The sequence below is a fragment of the Lontra canadensis genome, unplaced genomic scaffold (genome assembly GCF_010015895.1).
Source record: "Lontra canadensis isolate GAN:19392208 unplaced genomic scaffold, GSC_riverotter_1.0 scaffold21, whole genome shotgun sequence".
Taxonomy (NCBI): domain Eukaryota; kingdom Metazoa; phylum Chordata; class Mammalia; order Carnivora; family Mustelidae; genus Lontra; species Lontra canadensis.
In genome coordinates this window covers 8627679-8653428 of record NW_022631015.1, presented here as the reverse complement: position 1 = coordinate 8653428, position 25750 = coordinate 8627679, and the positions used below count along the sequence as shown (strand labels likewise).

Below are 25750 nucleotides of genomic sequence, written 5' to 3'. Positions count from 1 at the left end.
GGGTAAAAAGTGTGTAAAAAGGGCACATAACTGAGTCAAGAGAGTGTGGTAGAGATATGCATGTGTGTGTGGAAGCAGCAGGTAGGGTATCAGGGAAGACTTCCTAGAGAAGATGAAACTTATTAAAGAGTACTTTCCTTTTTACAGAAAATTACATGACAGGGTTCATATACTAATCTTTGTCAAATATCTTGTTCTCTTCCAGCACACTTCCCTAGTATTTGAATTTTCTATATGTGATTCTTATAAATTTTCTGAATGTCATGGGTACCACAGGAGGCACCACCAAAAAAATCAAAAGCGAATCTTCAGATTCTAAATTGGTAGTTGTGCAAATACATAAGAGTGTAATGCTCTTTGTTTACAGTGGAATGCCTGTTAGGTAAGTCCACACACAGGCACATATGTTTGATTTTCCTGACCAAATGGCCCAACAGCATGTCAAGTTTCATGCATTTGAACAAATGTATGTCAATATATACCTAGAATAGAGACTAAATAAAAGCAAAAGACACCAGCATATTATACCAGTGCCTATTTTCATGAAAAGGTAACTTCATTATAAATAGGAATTTCATATTTGTTATAATTAACTCATTTCGCCATCATCTTTGTTTGACAGGCATTTTTTTTTTCCCCAGGCGCTGTACAACATACAGGTAATTAATCAGTTATCAGGTATGTCCTCTTCTCTCAAGGAGGCCACTGTTGGTCAGGCTAAGTACTGAATGAAATACATATCCACAAGAACATAAAGGTGGTGGTATGAAGGAATCCAGGATTCATCTCTTTCATACCCTTCATATATTCAGAAGGGAACATTAGAGGGCATCTTGCTCCTCTAAAGAGTACCATATGTAATCTGTGCGCTCAGTTTCTCCACCTTAGCTTGTTGGCCTCTGTATCTGATCCTACTTGATTGTGACTACCTTGCATCAAGGAGTGTGCTGATGTTCTTTTAAGACATCTTTCACTACTAGGAAAAAAACAAACCTACACAGGGCGATATCAGGTAATTATAGTATTACAGGGCATAGACAAGTTTCTCATGTTGTCCAATTCCCATCTTTCAACACTGCTTGTTGACTACAGACGACTACTGCACATTACCACAGGTTGTCTTCAAAATATAGACTCTTAGAGAATTTGGCACATTGCTTGTAATAATATCGATGTTACTACTTTTAAAGATTCCTCTATGTCTGAACGTTAGTTTGTTCATTTAAAAATTCTATTTACTTTGTAGAAGTAGCTCCTACGAATTCCAAAAACAGATTTTGCCTTCTAAACACACAGATGTATGTATAGTTTTTAAATCAGTTGCTGAAATTTAAAAACTGGAATACCCATGTATGGGACATTTGGTTCAGATTAACGGGAAGGGAATTTTGGCTGAAATAGAGTAACACCTCTCCTTAAAATGATCCTCAAACCTCACTGATATGAAAAGCAAATATATAATACCAGTTACAGTGATTAAGAGTGGACCATATCAAAGCAATTTCCTTCTGAGAATTGATTTGGCATTCATTTATATGACTGATGTTTCTCACTCACAGAACCAATACATAAATAAGATAGATTCTTAACTGACCAATGCTCCTAGAAATCCCAACACTTGGAATCTAGGTATTTCCAAGTGTTGAACATTTCCATCATCTCTGCTTTTTTCTGGGCAGCAGTTGTCAAGAATAATTGACTTCTCTTGAGTCACCCGGGACAAAGAAGTGCCCTCTTAGAAAATGAGAACAAAGGAGATTGGTAACCACCTGGGTGAACCGAGAAAGTATTTGTGATGAAATGAGTAAGGAGAGCAGTCAGTGAACAAGAGAAAAGGTGTTTGATTCCTGACCTGGATGACCCTGATGTCAGGAGACCATTGAAGGAGTTCCTTCCACAAGAGTTTGCTTAATACCAATTATTCCAATATATTTTTTTTTATTTTTCATGACTTTTCTCTCCTTTCAGTACTAGAGGGCTAAGTGACTTTTCTATAAAAAGATGAAAAATTTTAACATGGAGACAACATTTAAAAACTTGCTTCAAAAACGTATTTTTATGATTCCTTTGTAAACTTGGACATGGTGAGTTTTGGTTTAAAAATAAAGGCATTTTTGCTGGATTAGTTAAGCCGCATATTTTTCTTGTTTGTTTACTTATTTTGACCACTTTCCTCATTCGAATGTTAAATCTATGAGAGGAGAAACCCTGTCTGTCCTGTTTCACCATAAAATTCTTGATGGAACAGCACTTTTTTCATAGGGAGATTGTCAACAAATATTTGTTAAATGGCTATGGATGAATAAATGAATGAATTGATTAATTAATCCTTAATTTTGAAGCATGTCTTCATTTTTAAAAAGATTTTATTTATTTATTTGAGAGAGAGAATGAGAGAGAGACAGCATTGTGGGGGGAGGGTCAGAGGAGAAGCAGACTCCCCACTGAGCAGGGAGGCCAATGCCTGACTTGATCCTGGGGCTCCTGGATCATGGACCTGAGCTGAAGGCAGTCACTTAACCAAATGAGCCACCCAGGTGCTCCTATCCTCATTTTTCAAGTAATGTATTCTGAATTTCTATCCACATAATACAGAAGGCACTAACACACTATTGCATTAATGCCAGATTTCCTTTCTAGAATATATTGTAAATGTTCTGTGTAACATTCTTAATGGTGTACTACAGTCAGAATGGTACTGAAAAAAGTATGATCATAAATAAGCGTTTTGGTGGTTAAATAGAGCTGGAAATGTGATTTGCATTTTTTATGCATCTCAAATGCAAATGCTTTTGCATTTATGAGGCATCAAGAGAAATTAATGCAGAATCATGCAGGAGCTTGATTATTTTTTAAAAGATTATCCAGGTAATTGTAAATTAATTGTGCAACTAAAACTATTCAAAATGGCAGAGTTTGCTCTTTATCACAGAGGTGAGCAAAGGCTCTTCTTAGGTTCATCTTCTCTATCCCCTGAGCTCATCTCTTACCTCTCTTTAATTTAGGTGGGTAATTGCTTCATAGAGCACAACTTTTCGCTTTTCTTGGATATAGCTTGAGGCAGTGGGTCCTGAATCATTCAGAATATCAATTTGGATTTCAGAAAATGCATTCATGTACAGTCTGAAGAGCATTTTGTAAAGGAAGTTGGAAAAATATAATGGGCCAAATACACAGAGACTATGATTTTATCTGTGATTCTAGAGATTCTATCCATGGTTCTAGAGCTGATTACCAAGTCAATGGTGGCTGAAATCCAAACACCATCATCATCCTCACTTCTGCTTCTTCCACTTCTCCTTAATTGGGTCCCAGGGTGAGAAGAATGACCTGCTGACCATCAGTTCACAATGGGGTAATGTTTTACAATGAAGCAAGCTCAGAAGAAAGCTGTGGGTGATCCTGTGATGCCATGGGAACAATCTAAGACAGTGAGGGCGAGGATAGAGGAGGTCATTCTCCCAGGTAGTGGTTCAAGGAAAGGTAAAGAGCAGCGCCTAAGTCGGACAAATAGCAATGGGCTTCTGAGCTTTAGAGGTCTTGCCCATCAAGGCAAAACTCCCACGTCTACCACCAGGAGGGTACACACTTAGAAAGTATTTTTACTGTTTATTCTTCTAGATGTCACTTGCATGAAAATGACATGTATGGAGGATTCAGTGTCTGCATAACACCATCTTTTACTCTCTACTGCTTAGAAATTATCTTACCCAGGACATATGATGAGCCAGGTTTCCTGACGCTGCAACTTTTCTTGAAGATCCCTGCAAATTACTACTAAGGAAAGCAAAATTTCTTTAGATGGAACTTTCAAATCCTATTCTGATGTTTGGCGTGGTCATTCTTAACCAGATTTCACTTCAGGATTTCCATGTAGGGTGTATAAATGTATCCATCCTTGAAGTTTCTGGCTCAGTGAATTTGGGAAAGGAACTAATGGATGGTCACCTATGGTTGAAAGATACTGTTTTAAGATCACACAAAATACCACTAACCATAAATTAATTTCACAGAAAAAATGACCAGTACTTTAAGAGGAGACCTAGTGAGATAGACAGTAGGATAGTGAACAGAAAGATTGTTGCATTTACATAATGAACTTGTAATGATATTGTTATAATAATCCCTACCATATATTGAGTACTCACTAAGTGTTAAGGAACAAGCCTAGTCATAAGTACATAATCTCATTTAAATGCTATTTCGGTGAGAGGTAGGAGTATTGTCTCTGTGTCATATAGAAAGAGGTTAAATGACTTGGCTAGGGACAGAAATCTAGCAGGTGATGAAAATAGATTCTAGAACAAGTTTGACTGCACCCAAACCTTTACACGCTCTTTTCTTACACATACATTCTCCCAGTGTCTTTTTTGCAGAGACGAACAAAGTCAGCATAGAACAATGTCATACCAAGGACATACCCAAGCCATGAACATGAGCTCTGGTTAAGAGACAAGTGATACATTAATCAGTAAGTATATGTACAGTCACCACGTAGTCTCAACTAAAAATTGGGCCACACTTACTGAAAATAGGACAGAATATTTTATTTTATTCTTTTTATTTTATTTCATTTTATTTTTATGGAAGAAGAATCTTTATTATGAAACAGCAGTGTTATCTAGGGAAGTCACATTCTGGTTTCTTTCTAATAAAATGACAAAGCAGATTTCTTAAATAGGTCACTGAGAGCAGAAATCACTACTCAATAGTGCTAGCCTTCCTTGCACACCCGCAGTGCCCTGTGCTGAGTATAAATCAATACCAGTGGGCCCAGTGCCTTAGGGCCCGGAAATCTCTCCTATCTCATCTTGTGGAGCTCCAGTTGGGAAAGAAGGGACAGGAACTGTTGCCTAGAGCCTAAGCACTAGCAACCTAGGGAATGATTCCTGAAATATCCCACTCTTGGGTAAATAACTCAGAGCTCCCCAATATATTCTTGTGCAGGTGCTTCATGTTGCAAATGTGACAACAACAAGGCTGAAGTGTGGGATGACTTCCTAAGTCACCCTCAGGCTAGGTCAGCTGGTCACTGGCAGGACCAGATGTGACTGGAGTAGGAGAGTAGTGCCTCTGAGCAACGTCCACCTGGACCCTTGTTAGCAGTGGTCCAAGGGCACTGCCAATTCCTGGGGCTTCTTTGGGAACTCATGGGGATGCACAGATCTGATGTGATGGCATGGTGGTCAGATGTGGCTTGTGTCCTACAATGCAGAGCTCCCTTCTGGCCCCTCACTGTGCTCAAAGCAGAGGAAGTGAGGGATACCATAATCTCCCCTCCAAAATGTTGAGCTGAAAGGTGGCTCCAGCTATTGTGTGCCTGGTACCCTCGGTTAATGATGTGGTCAATGAGGTCCAGGCAGGTGAGACTTGCACAATTTCCACTCTGCTTGGTCCATCAGCTCTGTGAGGTTTTCTGGAAAAGACTCCTTTCTTGCACATGTTCATGCATGAAGAAGAGGGAGAAGAAGAACCCTAGAAAGGTGTTTGGGAGGAGGACATTACCTAAAGTTACTTTCCTCAGTCACAAATGAAAGAAACAGTTATGCTCCTGTTCTCTTCAGTCACAGTGGCCTCTGCCAGTCCTTGTGACAGCTTCTGCTGATGTTGAATTCCAGTTCCAACAGGCTCTAGGCACTGTCATACTCACTGGGAGAGCAGAGGGGCTTTGTCAAGGAGTAGGGGCTGTGGAAGGCAGTCTCCCTCCTGGAGGGAGGTTGCAGGGGGTATGCACAGGAGCCCATGTGGACAGAGTTGGTGATACTCCCTCATCCACTGGTCCAGGTTTGAGTCGGCAGGGGCAGCTCCAGACAGCTGGGTACTCTTCTGGCTCAGTCTGTGAACGGGGAGCTATTGCCCTTCTGTGCCCTTTTCCTCCTCTTCCTGGCTCCCACTTGGGTTACCACCAGCCACTTGGTTCCACTTTGGCAGGACTTCTGGATTCTCTGGGACATGCCACCCAACACATTCTTAGCTGAAGAAGTCACAGCCTGGAGGCCATGGCTCTGGTATTTCCAGGAATTTCTAAGGGGCCTTGCCTAGAGGTTGAGGCTAACTGCTCTCAAGGGACAACCTCCCCTAGAAATGGCTGTATAGGGAGCCCACAGTCCCACTGAAGGTCTCCAGATGGCCGACCTCATTCTCAACCAGCCTTTCTTGGTGCTGGAGAGTCCTCTGGCACATGGAGGCTCCCACTCCCCCCTAGAAGCCATCTGCCTGGTCAAGATTCTATTCAGCCCACCAGACCACAACCCTTAGCACTACCCAGCCACCCAGCATAACTGCTCAGTTCCCACCCCACCCAGGACACAGTATTTTAAATCAGACAATTATGGATGTTCTAGGGAACACAGTCAACATAAATTAAGTACATGACAAGTAGTGCATGGGAGGAAGAGACCCCAGATAGAAGGGAGATCAGTAGATAAAGAGAACATTTGATGATGGTCAGTCAGGGTTATGGGAAAGATGGGAAGCAGGTTGACTTGAAATACCTTGGCATCTTACAGTCTCCCAGTATTCTCTAGACAAGCCTTAAAACAGAACAAAATATATATTTTTTTCTTATAAGTTCTTAAATATTTTTTTCACACTGAATTCTCTGAGAACATTTAATTCTGATACATTGGGTTTATATGGTTTGAGAAGCCAAACGAAAAAAGGAGGACTAGCTGAAATTGTATTGCTTTAGAATGAGGTGAAATGCATTTTACACAAAACAAAGCTGTTTGAAAGCAACATAAAAATATAATTTTCTACAAAGTTGTCTGAGGTATGAAGTGATATGGAAAATGGATATCATTCATATCATTCATATCATCAATGTTTATCAATATATAATTATGAAGTAATTTACAATAATGCAGTTATTGATTTAACTTCACCCATGTGCCTTCAGAGGATATTTATACTTTAGGAATGAAATTTAACTAAGTTATTGGATGAAAATTGCCACTGAGCCATCCTAATTAGAAAACAGATGCTGATGTGCAGATCATGTTTTATTCTGGCCCTCCCCTGATCCCAATATAGTTGCCTTCTTAATAGATGGATGTTACTGTGGCTTAACAATTGGGAATAGCTCACATCAGTTCAACTGAGGTGAGCCTCCTGCTTCTGCACGTGGTAAGTAGGAAAACATTCTATATTTCCCCTGAAATCCTCTGATATCTCACAAAATAGAAGAGTAACAGTGTTAACAGCTGGACTGCTAAGTTGGAAATGATGGAAATATATGTGTGGGCTTGTCTCATCAGTGGATTCACCATAAACTCAATACTCATAAAAGAAAAAGAAAAGAAAAAGAAGGAAGGAAGGAAGGGGAGAAAGAGGAGAGGAGAAAGAAAGAAAAGGAAGAAAAGGAGGAAGAAAGGAACAAAGGATTGGAGGAAAGGAACAAAGGATTGGAGGAAAGGAAGTGAGAAGAGAAGAAAGAAAAACCCATTTCTATTTCAAAGAAAAGAAAACACATGGTCTGACATATGTAATCATATCTCACTTTGAATAATAATAAAGATAATATGTAGCATTTATTGGTTATAACCAAGTGCAAGGATCTCCCTATTAGGCACTAATTTACTTTCTCTTTGAGGGAGGGTTCATTACCCTTCTTTTGCAGTTGAGAGGACCAAAACTCAGAGGGATTAAAAGCATAAATACCGGATCTGTATCCAAGCAGTCTGACTGTAAATTCTATACCTTTAGTCACCAAGCATTAGCACCTCAGGTTACTTTATGTTTAGTTGGAAACAGAAGTACAAATAAAAATAAAACTGGAGGGACAAATTAGAAATTGAGTGCAAGTTACTCCTGAAGTTTGAGGATAGTTGGCAAACAGAACTTGAGATTTACAGCCCAACTGTTCCATGTCTCTGGTGTCTTCAATATACAAATATATCACCAGGTACCCAGCAGAAAACAGGCATAATGATTGACCTGGGATGTAGAGATATATGCATTGTGAAATAACCAAAATATTTTCTCCTTACAAATTGAGAACAATGATGCATTAGGGATTTTACTTTACAGTCCATGTAACAGATTCTAACAAGCAAGCTAAAATTTAGGTCCATGAATACAATAACTTAAATCAAAACAATAACTTAAGTGAATCCCTAGAGTGCCAAACCAGGCGTTAGTTCCAGGAGTATCAATTCTAAAGTGAAAGGGTCCAGTCAAGCATCATTCTGAATTTAATTTTGTTATTGTCCTAAAATTATGTCATCACATTTTTGTTGTATCTGGGAAACTCGGGTTTATAAGTTCAGGTCAAATCTGTGGGATACAAGAATTACTTTATGCTCCCAACCATTAAGAATACAACCAGAATGGAAGAGGAATAACAGTTGTTCTGATTAATAAATGTATGGGTTTTTAAATAAGATGACTCAGCAGTTCAACTTACTAAATAGGAGACTTTGGACAGCTAACACAGCCTTGCTAACCCTCAGTTTATTTAGATGTAAAATGGGATACCATAACAACACTGTAAAAGATTATGTAAGAAACGAATAAGATCTTATATTTGAAAGCAAATTTTCAGGTGCCTGACACCTAGGTACTGGATATATATTGTGCTTCTTTAGTTTTCCCTTAAAGCTTACAGTGAAAGAGTTATAGCTTCCCCTTATACAATCCTTGATGGAAATAGCAGTGAAGAAATACATCTTGTTTCATCATTAGAATTATAGAATAATTTTAGCATAACTGTACAGCCAATGCAAATGTGAAATCTATATTTATTCTCATCTTCAAAATCATTGACTTGAATTCATTTCAATTCTTATTGTCCCAAATACTTTCTTAAGATCTCTGTGAGTCTTTCCAAGTTGTGCTCTCTAGCAATAGGTAATAGGCCTATATTATCTTCCATATGAGAGTCTTTCGACAGTTGTGAAGATTGCTGTTGGTGTTTCTGGAAAGATTTCCTTTCAGACACAGAGGCTGTCTTCTTTTTGGGCAGTACATTTTACTTCCAGTATTATTATTATTATTATCCAAATAACTTTTTTCAGAAGTTATAGGCTGGATTAAATTGAGTTTACTAACCAGGTAATAATTTTAATCGTGTACCAAGTCTGCCCTACACCATGTTTGATGCAATTTAAAAATCCAAAATAAACAAAATGCAGAATTCCATATATATATCTCAATTACATTGTATCTTTTTTTTTTTAATTTCTTTTCAACGTAACAGAATTCATTGTTTTTACACCACACCCAGTGCTCCATGCAATACGTGCCCTCCTTAATACACACCACCTGGCTCCCCCAACCTCCCACCCCCTGCCCCTTCAAAACCATTGTATCTTATTTTTATGGTTTTTCTTGCCTATGACAATTTTGATTTTATAATCCATCATCCATTAAATATTTAAGTCTTTTTTTTCATCAGCAAATTGAATATTCATAATCTGGGAGGGTTAATTGTAAAGATTTCATTCCATAATCTTGGTTGGAAGTTTCAGTAGATTTAGGTCATTTTCAGATTTGATCATGGTCATAGTTGACAGGCCAACAATGCCTCTAAGTGCAACTGTCAGGTGTGAGGAATAGTTCCCAAACATGAGAACAGAATGAGAGTTATTACCTCAGGTCAAACTGACATAAGAATCAGAGTCAGGCTAACAAAATCCAGGGAATGTAAGCCAATGAAGAGTAAATTAAAGGATACTGAGAGATCAATTAATTGTGTTTTCAGTCTTGAACCTACAAATTAGGAAAGTGATAGGAGAAAATGCAATCTGCCTGAGTCTTATCTCCAGGAGTTCCATCAGATTTCTCATGGTGAAGATAAAACAAATAAACAAACAAAAAAATTTGTGGGATTTCAGCAGAAGAGGGAAAAAAGTAATCATTTTGAAATACATCCCAGGGCAAGGCATCCATCACATCAATAACTTAAAGGGGTAAAAAAAAATCACATGATTATATCAACAGATGCAAGAAAAGCATTTGAAAAAATCCAGTATCTATTCATGATAAAACCTTCAGTAAACTAGGAATATACAGGGTTTTCCAACTTGATAAAGAACATCTACAAAACACCTACAGATAATATCATACTTAATGGTTAGAAACTAGAAGCTTTCCTTAAGATCAGGAACAAGAAAATGTTGTTGCCTCTCATCACTCTTATTCAACACTGCATGAGAAGTTCTAGCTACCACAATAACACAAGAAAATGAAATAAAAATATACAGATTGGGGAGAAAGATCTAAAACTGTCTATGTTTACATATGACATGATTTTCTATGTAGAAAATTCCAAAGATCCAAGGAAAAAAAACCCTCTGAAATGAATAAGCAATTTTAGCAAGATTTGCATCATGCAAGGTTCATATAAAAAGTGGGTCAGGAGATTTTCTAAATACCATCAATGAACAGTTGGGGACTTTGAAATTAAAGGTACAATACCATTTACTTTAGCACCAGAAAAATTATATGTTTTGGAATAAATTTTACAAAATGTATACCAGATCCTATGAGGATGACCATAAAATTCTGATGAAAAAAATCAAAGAAGATCTCAATAATTACATAAGTATTTTACATTCATAGATAAGAAAAATCCCATATTGAGATATAAGTTCCTCCCAACTTGATCTATAGTTTCAATGCAATCCCTATAATAATTTCAGTTAGTTATTTTGGAGATATGAACAAATAATTTTAAAGTTTATATGGAAAAAAAAAAAACACTCAGAAAAGCCAAAACAATTTTGGGCACAAAATCAAAGGAGAGATATTACCTGTCTTTAAAACTCACTGTAAGGTTACAATAATCAAACAAACATACAAACAAAATAAAACAAAACAAACTACAAAAACAGAAAAACAAATAAATAGAACAGAGTGGAAAATCCAGGAATAAGCCCACACAAATATATTCAACAGATCTTTGATAAGGGAGGAATGGTAAATCCAAAAGATAAGATAATTTTTTCAACAAGTGGTGCTGGAACAACCGGACATCCACATACAAAAACATAATGGTAATATGAACACAGATCGTATACCAAAATGGATCCTACACCTAAATATAAAATATAATACTAAAATTTCTAGAAGGTGATACAGGACAAAATCTAAGTAAATTTGGAATCGTTGATGAAATTTTAGGTGCAATACCAAAAGCAGAACCTATGAAAGAAAAGTTGGTAAGCTGAACTTCATTAAAATGAAAACCTTATGCTCTACAGATATCACTGTTAGGAGAAGGAAAAAAAAAATAAGACAAAGAATGGGAGAAATATTTGCAAAACACATATTTAATAAAGGACTTGTATCCAAAATATATAAAGAGTTCTTAAAACTTAACAACAAGGAAACAGACCATCCAATTAAAAAATGAGCAAAAGATTTGAACAGATGTCTTACTAAAGAAGATACAATTCAAATAAGCGTATGAAAAATGCTCAACATTACATGCCATTCAGGATTTGCAAATTCAAATGATGACATACAACTACATATCTATCAGAACTGCTAGAGTCCAAAACATGGGTAATAAAAAACTGCTACCAAATATATGGAATAATAAGAATTCTCATTCATTGTTGAAAAGGAAAAAAAATGGTATAGAAGGCTTGAGGACAGTCTGGCTGCTTCTTACAAAGCTAAACACTGTCTTAACATATAATTCAACAATTGTGCACCCAAATGAGTTGAAAACTTAGTTTCCACACAGAGCCTGCTCATGAGTGTTCATATAAGCTTTATTCCTAAATTTCAAAAATTGAAAGCCACTGAGATGGTTCTCAATCTTTCAACAGGATGGTAGATAAAACAAACTGTGTGCATTCATACTCTGAAATATTACTCTGCAATGAAAGGAAATGAGCCATCAAGCCACAGAAAGAAATAGAGGAAAATTACTTGTATATTGCAAGGTGAAAGAAGCTAGCCAAAGGCTGTACGGTGTATGATGCCACCTACATGACATTTTGGGAAAGGTTAAACTATGGAGACAAGAAAAAGATCAGTTATTGCCAGGGACTCACAGAGTGGGAGGAAGACAGGATTAAACAGGCAGAGTACAGAATTTTTAGAGCATGATACTATTCTGTATGATACTTAATGGTGGATACATGATGTGATGCATTGTCAAAACCTAAAAAAACTGTACGACACAAAGAATAAATCCCAGTGTAATCTATGGACTATAGTTACTAATAATATATCAATATTGGTTTATCAGTTGTAACAAATGGACCACATAAATATAAAATGCTAACAAGAATAAGAGAAGTGGTGCTAAGGGTCGACAGGAATTCTTGTACCATCTGCACAGATACTTTTTGAAATCTTAAACTATTCTAAACAATAAAATCTATTTCCCAGCCATGGTGTAGATGAAACCCATAGAACTTGATTGTGTGCAAGGTGGTCAAGAAAACAGTCTTGGGTTTGAATTTGGTTTTGTCCCTCACTAAGCTGTGTGGCTTTCAGCAAGTAATATTTATGAAACTGTTCCTTCTTAGTAGATTAAGAATAGCACTATCTTTAGTATAAGGTTATTGTTATATTTATTGTTAAATAAAATAAAATATTGTTAAATAAAATAAAATTTAAAAATGTGCATATCAGTAACTATCCTATAGTAAGTGCACAATAGTAGCTACTCTTTGGATCCTAAAGGACTTTAGAGATTTTAAAGATAGAACAGTAAAGTTCAGGGGCATCACTTGTGAAAATCATAAAACAATGTCCTTTGCAGAGCACTTTCTGTGTTGTTATGGAGTACTGTATCACGCATTTGTGGAAATAAAGCAAAAAGAAAAAAATCATGTTTTCTTTTTCCAATTAAGACTGATTTTAAAAAGCAGTGATTTAAAAATAGAAGAATTTTATGTATAGTTTTCCCTGTGCTCCCCATGATTTTTCTCATCTTACCCCCTACTGCTACAGTTAAGAAAAGAATGGTTGACAGAAGTGACTAAGCAAAGAGGGCCTTTAAAATACTATTATGGGATAGTGTAAGCACTTGCCCAGGGGAGGACTTCAAGTTACTTCTGTTCAACTTTACTCAAATAGGGGAGGTGCAGAGAGAATTTCATTTCTACAGCTACCAGCTGTTCTAAGGATCTGCCCTGCACTTTATGGAATTATATGTATCTTGAGACATGGGAAGAATTGTTAGGGTAATATAAGACAATGGGTTTCACATCTATTTTATGGAATACATGTTGATCATTAAGCCATTCTACAAATTGTAACTCATCAGAATAGAGACTGGTCTTGGCAAATTGATCCTTTACCATCATAACTACCATGCCACAATGTGAATAAATAACAGATTATTTTACATCAGAAGTCATTCATGTTTATGGGCAAAAATGCCACTAGATAGTTTATCTCTAGGGCTATAATTGTAGGTAAACTAGAGGAATTTGTGGTAGCAAATGGGCCTAGCTCATTCTCATCTTTCTGGTTTCTGATGAAATGTAATGTCCTGGAGAGTGCCTACTTAAACTCAACCTCCCTTTCTCCACTCCCCAGTAGCAGTCCAATATTTTCTGTCACTCTCCTTTACTAATATTTATTAAATTCTAATATTTAGTATCACTAATATTTATTAAAATCTACAGTTATACATTTATTTGCTCATTTCAATTGTTTGTTATTGCTTTCTCACATGAAATTTTAAACTCCCTGAGAGTAAGACCCATGTTTATTGTATTCATCAAATCACCAATAGTTCTTTCCATGTTCCCTGACTTGGAGTGGCGCTCAAAAGTATCTATGGATTGATTAATTTAAGGAATAGATGATCTCGCAATGGTGTCATATCCAGTGTTCTCCATGATAGAGAACAGATACATCTCTAAGCTTAGGGATCAAACAACTCAAATTATTAACTTCCCACTTATTCTAAGAAGCTGGTAATCATTTCCTCTGCCTTCAATTTATCTGACTTTTTTTTTTTCCAATTCGCAAGTTACTGTTGGCTAGAACACAATGAAGATCAAAATAAAATCATCTTCTCACATGTATTAGGGAAAAGAAAACTTGGATGTAAATATAAACTCAAAAAATACTGACAATTCAGGGTATTCTTTTCCTTGAATATTTCAGTAATCAAATCTATAATAAAATGAAGCTAAGATTATTTACCCATTAAGATCCATTTAGCCAACAGATGTTGTGGCACAGATAAGTTAGTATAATAAAATAGAATACAGCTTGATGTAAAGGTTAGAGTGGTTGATATATGAATGTGACAAGACACCGTTATTGGAAATTGAGTTTCTTAAAATTAAAACAAAAAGGTTTGGGATATTAGTAATATTTGTAGTCAATAGTAAGCAGATAAAAGTTTCATAATGACATATTAGTTAAGAATTTTCTTTTTCTAAATGACCAATGCGTCATGTAGTAAAAAAGTATTTTTTATGATTAACTGTCGCAAGAACATTTTATCTGAAATCATTTGCTATTATTTAATATAGAAACCCCTCTGATACTACAAGGGAAAGCTGACAATGGTGGAAGGCTTTGAAAGATTATTTTTAATATTTGGCATAATAGTCTGTAATGGTTCCTATGGCTCTGATAACTCAAATATTGAATAAAAAAGCAAAAGTAAAGTTGAATTCTGTCATTTTGCCTTAATAACAATTAACAGTTATGGAGTTCTTTTTATCTGTGATTTGGTTTATCTTTCAAAAATTTTCCAATTGTTTTTCAGGTCACTGAAATGCCATAGTTATTATTTTGGATGAACATATCCTAACTTGTATTAAAATAAAAACTCCTGAGATAATGACAAAACTTTTGGCTTTAGCACTGCACCAGGAAATGGATTTGTGGAAAGGAAAGGCATGGAGAAGGGACACAAGAAGCAGTGTGATTGGTAGAAAACTCTAAGCATGGCTCAAATGTAGAAATCAGTGTGTTCTTCTCACAGATATTAAGGAAATAAGAGTAAATGAATTGACAATAACAGTTGTCAATTGACAATAACAAAAAAATCACTAATAACTAGAATTATAATAAAAAACATTTCTACGTAGCATGTTAACAGTTAAAATTCGCTATGTAGATATCCAATTTCAGGAATAAGACAATTTTAAGTGTTTTGTCAAACCCTTTTGCTATTAGACATGAATACTGATTGAGAAAATATTTTGAAAATGTGTTATGGGATAGGATGTTCTAGACTCATTTTCCTCTGTTCCTCTCTTCCAAATAAAACCACATATTCTAGAAAGAGTTCAGCATGTGATCCTAATAGGACTCTAAAAGATAAGAAGAAGGTGGAGTGGCTAGGGAATGTAGGACTTAGGAAAATACATCAAATTAAGTTCATAGATTTTCTTCTTGCCCCCCAAATATGGCACAGTGGATTGAGGAGAGGTCTACAACTTGGAACTGCAAAAATGGCCTAGAAAACAAACAAACAAACAAACAAAAAAACATAAATCCTGACCTTTATGGCCAAAGTACTGGGAAAGGGGAAGCCTAGTAGAGATCTAACAGGGAGGTCCACTGCTACCCAACACCACTGTCAGCAGGGCCTGTTCAGGAACTCATCGTTAATCTGTCCTTCTACTCTCAGAGAAGCTTTGTGATGTTTGCAACAACCCCTGGGCAGTAGTGGATCTGTTGGGCCACAATGCCAATATCAGCAGAGTGCCTGTCCTATCTCCAGGGCAGGGGGGACTCAGTCTACCATGGTAACAGTGACTAAGGCTGAATGTTTCCTGAACCTCTCACTCAGTAGCACTGGGAAGGGCAGGAGGTATTTGCTGAGATCAGTCAAAAATCTCAGCAGAGGGGGCACCTGGGTGACTCAGTCAGTTAAGCTTCCAACTCTTGATTTTGGCTGAGGTCATGATCTGAGGGCCATGAGAGATCAGGCCCCACAACAGGCTCCGTGCTGAGCCTGAGATTCTCTTTCCCTCCCTCTCTCTCTTTCCCTCTTCCTACCTCTTGACCGCACTTTCTGTCTCTTAAAAAAAAAAAAAAAATCTCAGCAGAGCCATAAGAATAAAACTGACCAGAATAACTTGGCAAAGTCTCTCTAAAAACTAAATTGTCATGAGAACAATAGCTCTTAAAATAATCCAGGACTTACATGCTAAATCTAAAAGGAGTTATTGTTATTGGTGACTGAAAAAGATTTAAATAAGAGGAAGGCTCCTAATATTATATACAAAATGTCCAGGATATATGTAAAAAAAAAAAAAAATCACTCATTATACTAAGAACCATGAAAAATTCAACTTGAATGAGAAAAGGCAAGACATGCATCATTTGTTGGAATTATCTGACAGTGTATTATGTTTATTTTTTAAAAAGATTTTATATATTTATTTGAGAGAGAGAGAGAGCACATAAGCAGGGGAAAGGAAGAGGGAGAGGGAGCTTGACCACATGGGGCTCAATGCCAGGATTCCAGGATCCTGACCTGCGCCAAAGGCAAATGCTTAACTGACTGAGCCACCCAGGTGTCCCAATCCGACGGTATATTAAAGCAGTTATCATATAGATATTCAACAAGTACTTTAAAATTATCTTTAAAAAATAAAAAAAAAGAAACTCTTAGCTAAGTAACAGGCATTACAAGAATGAACCAAATTGAAATTATGTAATTGTAAAACAGAATAATTGTAATAAAATCCTTCCGGATGGGCTCAAGTTCTGAGTGGAGATGACAGTGGGTAGAGTCAGTAATGTTGAGAACAAATCAACAGTTTGTTCAATATAAACAACAGAAAGAAAATAGACTAAAAGTATGAATGAAACTAACAATAAAAGGAAGAGAGTCTCAATAAATCCAGGGACAATTAAACAGGAACTAATGGGGCACCTGGGTGGCTCAGTGGGTTAAGCCTCTGCCTTCTGCCCAGGTCATGATCTCAGGGTCCTGGGATCGAGCCCTGCATTAGGCTCCCTGCTCAGTGGGGAGCCTGCTTCCCCCTCTCTTTGCCTGCTGCTCTGCTTACTTGTGATCTCTTTCCTTCTGTCAAATAAATAAATTAAATTAAATCTTTACAAAAAAAAAAAGAACTAATATTTGTATCATCAGAGTCTCCAGACGAGAGTACAAAGATTGAAGGCTGAAATGTATTTAAAGATACTATGGCTAAAACTTCCCAAATTTAGTGAAAGACAGAATCCTACAGATTCAAGAAGCCTAGTCCACCCCTAAGTAAGGTAAGTATTAAAAAAAAAAAAAAAAGGCATACCAAGATTCAACATAATTAAACCTTAACTAATTAAACTGACAGCTAAGAACAAAGAAAACACTTAAAAACAGCCAGATAGAAATGGCACGTGGCTTACAGGGAAACATTAGTTCAAATAACTGGATTTCTCATCTGAAACTACAGAAGCCAAAATTATGTGTTAAGATCTTTCAAGTAGCAAAAGAAAAGAATTGTCAACCCAGAATTCAATGTCTACTGAAACTCCTTCAGAAATGCAGATAACTGAAGACCTTCTCAGATGAAAGGAAACAAATGGAACTTGTCACCAGCAGATCAACCCTTAATGCATAGCTAGAGGAAGCTCTCAAAATAGAAAGGAAGTATTAACAGAAGACTGAAGCCTTCAAAAAAGACAGAAGAACAACAGAATGAGTAAAAATAGGGGTGAACATAATAGCTTAATCTTCACCTCATGAGTTTCTTAAAACCTACAATTTTTTGTTCAAAACAAAAATTATAATGCCATGGATGCTTAATGTATGTGGATGAAATAATTAGGATGATAATATATAAAAAGTGGCAAGGACAAAAGATCATCAATGAAAGTACATTTTCTACAGTTTCTTCAATGTGGTGAAACTTTGACGCTAGTTGTCTAAATTATATATGCATATTGTGATATCTAAAGCAAGCAACTATGGTAAGAAAGCTCTACAAATAGGGGTGCCTCCGTGCTTCAGTCAATTAAGTTTCTGAATTTTGATTTCAGCTCAGGTCATGATCTCAGGGTTGTGAGATCCAGCCCTGTATTGAGCACTGTGCTGGGCATGGAGCCTGTTTAAGATCCTTCCTCTCTCTCTCTGTATCTCCCCCACTTGTGCACACACACTCTCTCTCTCTCAAAAAAAAAAAAAAAAAGTTCTACGAAGAGATATGCTCAAGTTATTGTAATTAAATGAAAATAAAATCCTACAAAAAAATCAGTAACATAGAAGAAGGCAAGAAAAAAGAAATGAAGGAAAAAGGGAGATCAGGCAGAAAAAAAATCTAAAAGAGCAGAATTTACCTCTATAAGATCAATAATTATTTTAAGTATGTATGAAATAAAGATGCCAGTTAAAAGACAGGCATTGCTGTGGATTAAAAAGGAAAAACAAATAAATGTGATCTATTTGCTGTGTAAAAGAACTCACTCCAAACTTAGCAACATAAGTAGATTGAAAGCAAAATAAGAGAAAAAGAAACATCATGCAAATATTAATTTTAAGAAATGGCAAGAGTGGCTACATTAATATCAGACAAGGTAGATTTCAGAGCAAAGAACACTAACAGGGACAAATTGGAACATTGCATATTCATAAAATAATGCACCAAGAATATAATGGTGGTACTAAATGTGTAGGCATCAGATGCAACAGATCTTTAAGTTACATGATGCAAAAATCAAGAGAACTTAAGGGAGAAATAGATAAATCCAAAATTAGAGTTGGAACCTCAACAGCTTATTTTTAGCAATTGGCAGAACTACTAGTCAAAAATTATCCAGGACAGAATAACTGAACAACACCACAGCCAACAGAATCAAACCCACATTTATGAAACGCATGATCTGACAGTACCAGAGTACATGCTAATATTTCCCGGTACAGATCCTACCCTGGGTCATCAAATAAAACTTAATTAAGGAGATGAAAGTCATACAGAAGATACCCTTAACCATGGTGGAATCAAATCAGAATCAATAGTAAGAAGATAGTAGGAAGATAGTAGGAAATTCTTCTAACATGCTGAAATTAAACAGCGCATTACTAAATAATACATGGGTCAAAGTCGACATTCCAAAGAAAAGCTTGAAATACATATAACTAGGGGGTCCTGGGTGACTCAGTCCTTAAGTGCCTGTCTTCAGCTCAGGTCATGATCACAGGGTCCTGGGATTGAGTCCCACTTTGGGCTCCCTGCCCAGAGGGAAGCCTGCTTCTCCCTCTCCTACTCCCCCTGCTTGTGTTCCTTCTCTCACTGTCTCTCTGTAAAATAAGTAACTAACCAACCAACTAAATAAATAAATAAATAATAAATTCTTAAAAAAAAAAAAAAGAATGAAATGAAATACATATAACTACGGGAAAATTGAATTATATTGGAATCTGTGGGGTGCAGCAGCAGTGCTTAGAGGAAAACAGTATTAAGTGCTTTCATTAAAAAAGTGGGTGGCTCAGTCACTTGAACATCCAACTCTTGGTTTTGGCTCAGATCAGGATCTCAGGGTTATGGAATTTCAGCCCATGTTGCGCTTCATTCTCAGTGCAGAGTCTGTTCGAGTTTCTCTCTCTTTCTGCCCCTCCCGCTTGTGCATGCACGTGCTCTCTCTCTCTCTCCCTAAATAAGTAAGGAAATCTTAAAAAAAAAAAAAGAAGAAGAAATACCTCAAATAAATATCCCAAGTTCCTACCTCAAGAAACAAGAAAAGGAAGAGTTAAGCAAGTAGAAGAACAGAAATAATAAAAATGAAAGCATAAATAAATGGAAATAAAACAGGAAAATAATTAATAAAGCAAAAATCTTATGCTTCAAAAATTTGATAAACCTCTAGGAATTGATAAAAATAAATTGATAAAAAGAAAGAAGACTCTGCTCCCTACTGTCCGAGATAGAACAGGGATATCATCATGAATCCTACAGCCGTTACATAACGAATCATACAGCCATTACAATACTGAATTGTATAATTACAAAGGTAAGAAGAGAATACCACAAACAAATGTATGGTCAAAAGTTGGATAGCTTTGAAGGAGCTTATGAAAACTCAGTCAAGATGAAAGAGACAACCAGAATAGATCTAAATCTAGTAAAGACGTTGAATTTGTAATTAAAAATTCCTCATAGAAAAAAAAATTACAGGTCCACATGGTTTCACTGAAGATTTTTTAAAACAATTCAAAGAAGAATTAATACCATTTTTACATAATTACTTACATAAAATAAAAGAAGAGGGAACACTTCCTAAGTCACATTATGAGGCTGATATTACCAATACCAAAACCAGACAAAGACAGCAAAGTCAGCGAGCAAGAAGGAAAGAAAGGGAAGAGGGAAGGGAGGGAAGGGGAAGAGAAAAGAACCTCATTCTGAAACTTACATGCTATACAAAACTCAAAATAAGTTATAAACTTAAATATGAAACATTAAAATATACAACTTTCAGGAAAAAACAATGGGAAAATCTCTTTGGTACCTTGAACTGGGCAGAGTATTAACCCTTCATACCAAAACACAACCTTATACAAAGAAAAATTGATCATTTGGAATTTGTCAAATTTACAAACTTTTGCTCTTCTAAACACCCTGTTAAGAGAAAAAAAAGGCAAATTATAACATAAGGATCACTATACACCTAATTGGAATGGCTCACATAAAAACTTGTGGTAACACCAACTGCTGGTAAGTGTGCAGAGAAACTAGATCACTCATACATAACTGATGGGATGGTAGTCCCTTTAAAAAATCGTTTGGCAGTTTTTCTTCAAAACTGTAAATGGCCTTAGCATACAACTAGCAACTGCACTCTTGGAATTTTATCCCAGAGAAACAAACAGTTCCACACAGAAACTTGTACACGGATGTTTCTAGCAGTTTAATTTGCAACATCCTCACACTGGGAACCACGGAGGTCCTTAATGATGGTTAGACCACTTGTGGCACATTCATACCATGGACTACTACTGATTTGCTTAGTGTAAACCCCACAGTGATATTTCAGATTACTTATTTGAAAATTTTACCAATTTTTGTAACTCAATTTGAAACCAATAGTGCTGATTTCCCCTCTCTTCTCTTCCCACCTATCTTCTGAAATATTATAAATTTAGTAAAATTCTATTCTCTTGTTGGCTAATTCAATATCTAACTAGAGGCTTATCCAAGTTGGCTCTAAGATACCATTATAAGCAGAGACGGATACTGTCACATGGCTGGAAAAATTAGGCATCAGAATTCCAGTGTGCCAAATCAATCTAGAAATTAATAATTTTCTATTAAAACAGACACACACCCACATTTTAAGCATTGATTCAAAATCGCTCTGCCTATATATGAAGTTTTGATCTAACCAAATCTAAAATTTGCTGAGATCAGTTGAACAGATAAGTATCAAAAGTGTACTAGTTTGGTATTTCAGTATCTATTATCATCATTTTTTTGTTTAGAAATAGAAAAATCAGCATACTTTATTAGCATCTTTACATGATCAAAGCAGAATTGTTCATAGATGTAGTGGATATGGTTCAAAGAACCCCAGTACTCTCAAAATCCTTCTTCTCTCACCAAAACATCATAGTCCACCTCATGTTCTCATGGTGTTTTTTTTTTCTTCTTCTTCTTTTGGGTTAAATCACAGTGGGTACTAATTGTATAATGTATAATGTATATATGTTATTTAGAATGGTCCAAATGATACAGTAAAAATATTACTCAACCAAACAGTTCTAATCTTAATACCGCCACAATTGGGTTATATGAATTTGGAAAAATGCTGCTTCACTCACAATTCCCTTTGTGACAATGAAAAGGACCAAGTTAGAGGTTTATAGTCTATTCTGTTGGCCAAGGAATATTTTGTTTCACTAAAATATTACAAGAGAGGACACAGCATAAGTGAGTCTTAGAAATGAGGTGCCACGGAGGCAGTGGGTCTGGAGGCTCAGCCTCCCTCTTCACCCTGCACCGGTGTCTGTGACAGCTCCCATTGGTCCTCCTGTTAAAGACCTCTGGATAAGATGATCTCTAGGAATTCTTCATAGTTTCAAATTGTATTGTGACTATTTAGAGAAGTGATAAAAAATAAATTATTATGGAGGAAATGCACATGATTGTAAAGTATTAGAACCAGAGTCTAGCTGCTACAGGGGATAAGAAGAAGGAACTTATGGGGTGTGGACCTGAGCTTGCTCCACTGTGTTCTGGGCCCATCCTTCGCTGGGGTTACATGGCATTCACTCATGGAAAGTGACTTACATGCTAGCACTGCCTAATGAAGCACCTTGAGGAACATGTCTTGGTGGGGCAGAAGAAAGACTACACACAGAGAGAGGAGGCAGTTGCAGGAGATCGCCTTCCTCCATGTCTATACTCCATGGAAAATCCCTCCAAGATGGAGGTAATAGGAAAAACACTGGAGAGTAAAGAGCCAGAAAACAAAACAAAACAAAACAAAACACTGAAAGAACCATTAGATAAATATTACCAGATGTGCTGGGGCAGAGAGCAGTGGGCAAGCCTGTTCTCCATCAGTCCTATAACAATAATGGTGCTGGTCATAAGAAGACTACCAAATCATTCCAAACCAGGAGGCTTTGAGCCATGTAGAGGACAGTGTTGACTAGTAACACCAGCTGGTATTTAAAGTTGGAGATAATTATGGCAATTTCATTTAATTCAGATTGAAAATGAAGTAAGATTTATTATCTAGAAGATACAACTCATTTTACTAATAGTAGAGGACAAGAGTCACACACACACCTGGATTATTCAGTTCTTTTGAGAGAACATTCTTACTGGATGAAAAGTTCATTACAAAAAAGATGAAAGAGAAGATTTATGGGCAAATTCTTAATATTTTGGAGATGAAGGACTAAAGATCAATGACAACAACATATTTTGTGACAAGAATAGTCATGCTTTTAAACTTTATTGGCAAGAGTAAATACAGATTTGACTGTATAATTATTTCAAATTCAAAAACTGTCTTCATATATTGGATTTTAAAAGCTGACAATTTTCAAAATGTGTTTGATGGAGTGTTTAGAAGTCTAAAATCTTTTGATGTTGATGGTTATCTCACTGTGGAAAATTTTCATTCTCACTATTGGTATTAGATGGCCAAGGAATTAAAAAAAAGGAGTACTAATATAATTGGCACAGTGAAAATTAAGGCAGAGTATAAGACACATGATATTTACATAGATGAATCATGAAAATGATCTCTGACCAGCAACCTCTTAAAAGAAGAATGATATTTCCATGCCATAAAAATAAGATTCACTTTGTAGAAGATAGTTTTTGTACCATCTCCAAATCTTGACCCTGTGAAATCTTCTATTCTGGTCATTTTTTTCTGTCAAGATAGTTTATCATTTAAAATTCCAGACAGAAAAAAAAAAAAAAGAAAGAAAGAAAAGAAAAAAAAAGAAAATTCCAGACAGGGAGTGAGAGAAAAACAATGGAGCAGTTTCTTAGGGTGAGGTTTGGTTACATTAAACAAAAAATCAAACGAACGAAAGAAAGAAAGAAAGAAAGAAAGAAAGAAAGAAAGAAAGAAAGAAAAAAAGAGAGAGGAAGGAAGGAGGAAGGAAGGAAGTGGGGGAGGAAGGGAGAAAGAAAGAGAGGAACAGAGGGAGGGAGGAGTTCTTTGCTCTCTCATGGAAAGGAAGTCTGCCAATAGACAGCATAGGACTGGTATAGTAGCACTAAAGCCTGCAAAACTCAAACTTTCCGTCTCTGCCATCTTCAGAATGAAGCTTCCCCTTCATGGTCTGACATGTTTTCTTGGGGCTCTGTTGGCACACCTTTAACCATGCCCTCAAGAAGAGAGTGAAGAGCTCAAAGGATATGTCTTCCCACCTTTACAGATGCTTTCTGAACTTGCACACAGTGTATCATTTTGCATATCGTTCACCAAAATGTAATGAATGACATGAACACACCTGGCTATGAGACAGACTGAAAGATGTCATTCTTCTGGGAAGGAAAAAAAAAAAATGAGGACCCTCTTACTAGTGAAAATCAGAAAATAGATGTCACTGTAGTAACTAGTAGTCTTAGTAAAAATGTAATTGAAAGGTAGGCTTTATTTTAAATTTTATTTCAGAGATGATAGTAATTGTATTTTAGATGATCTTTATATATACAGAGCCTATTCTCCAGGTCTTCATCAATTCTAGATTTTAAGTAGTTCCCATTGCTTCCTATGATCTCTCCCCTCCCCCTTTTTTTTATTAACATATAATGTATTATTTGTTTCAGGGATACAGGTCTGTGATTCAACAGCCTTGCACAATTCCCAGTACACCCTCCCCAATGTCCTATGATCTCTTTATTCTAATATGCTCACTCTCATTCTTTAGATCCTGACCCACCCCTAGAATGGATGGATTGGATCCTTAAACCAGGAATGCAATCTTTTCTGAAGGCTCCCTTGTAGAAAAATTTTGGTTTTTCCTACAAATGACCTCCTAATTACATCATTCTTTTCCTCCCCTGCTTGGAAAGCAGTCTTCATTTCCTGCTGCTTTTTGGCTTTCTGGAGAAGTCTACAGTTTTTCTTACTTTGGGCTTTTGTTCTCAACCCTGGCTGCACAACCAAATCACTGAGGGGGACTTTTTATTTCAAATGGAAATGCCTAGGCTCTGTCCCAGAATAATTAAATCAGAATCTCTAAGGATGGAGCCCAAACACTGGTATTTTTTAAAACCTCACCCAATGATTTTAACGCATAGCCAGTGCCAAGAACCACTGTTTAAGAAAGAAGCTCTTTTTTTCCTTGCCTAAATATTTGTAAAGGTTTTTTCCTTCTCCTTAGTATTTTTTTTAATTGAGGTATAATTGAAATACAACATTACATTAGTTTCAGGTGTGCAACACAATGATTTGATGCTTGTATATATTGCAAAACATCTCCAATCACAACAATAAGTTAACACCCCTTGCCATACAAAATTACATTTTTTTTCTTCTCCTGAGATCTTTTAAGGTTTACTCTCTTAGCAACTTTTGAATATTCAATACAGTATTACTAACTATAGTCACCATGCTGTACCTTACATCCCTAGGGCTTATTTAACTGAAAATTTGTACCTGTTGGCCCCCTTTGCTCTTTACCCTACATTCAACCCTTGCCATAAGCAAGATCATATAGTATTTGTCCTTCTCTGACTGATTTCACTTACCGTAACACCGTCAAGTTTCATCCATGTTGTCACAAATGGGAGGATTTCATTCTTGTTTATGGCTGAATGATATTCACTCACACGCGTTCTCTCTCTCTCTCTCTCTCTCTCACACACACACACACACACACACACACACTACATTTTCTTATCCATTCATCCATTTATGGGATAGACATTTAGGTTACTTGCACATCTCGACTATTGTAAATCATGCTGCAATGTACATAGGGGTGCACGTAGTTTTGAACTAGTGTTTTCATTGTCTTTGGATAAATACCTGGTGGTACAATGGCTGGATCATATGGGTAGTTCTCGTTTTCATTTTTTGAGGAAACCCCATACTGTTTTCCAATGTGACTGCCCTCATTTCCATTTCCACCAATAGTGCACAAGGGTTCTTTCCCACATCCTAACCTGTTGTGTGTTGTCCTTTTGCTAATAGCCAATTCCAACAGATGGGAGGTGATTTTGTTGTTTTGATTTGCATTTGCCTGATGATGAGTGACATTGAGCATCTTTTAATGTACCTGTTGGCCATCTCTAGGTCTTCTTCAGAAAAATGTCTTTTGGGACCCTCTGCCCATTTTTAATCAGATTCTTTATTTTCTACCGAGTTGTATGGATTCTTGCTATATTTTGAATGTTAACCC

The 25750-nt window shown here is 36.4% G+C and overlaps 1 pseudogene; it reads right to left on the bottom strand.

Moving 5' to 3' along the window:
* Window positions 1-5520: 5520 nt before the first annotated feature.
* On the bottom strand, window positions 5521-25118 carry LOC116869862 (annotated as a pseudogene).
* Window positions 25119-25750: the final 632 nt, after the last annotated feature.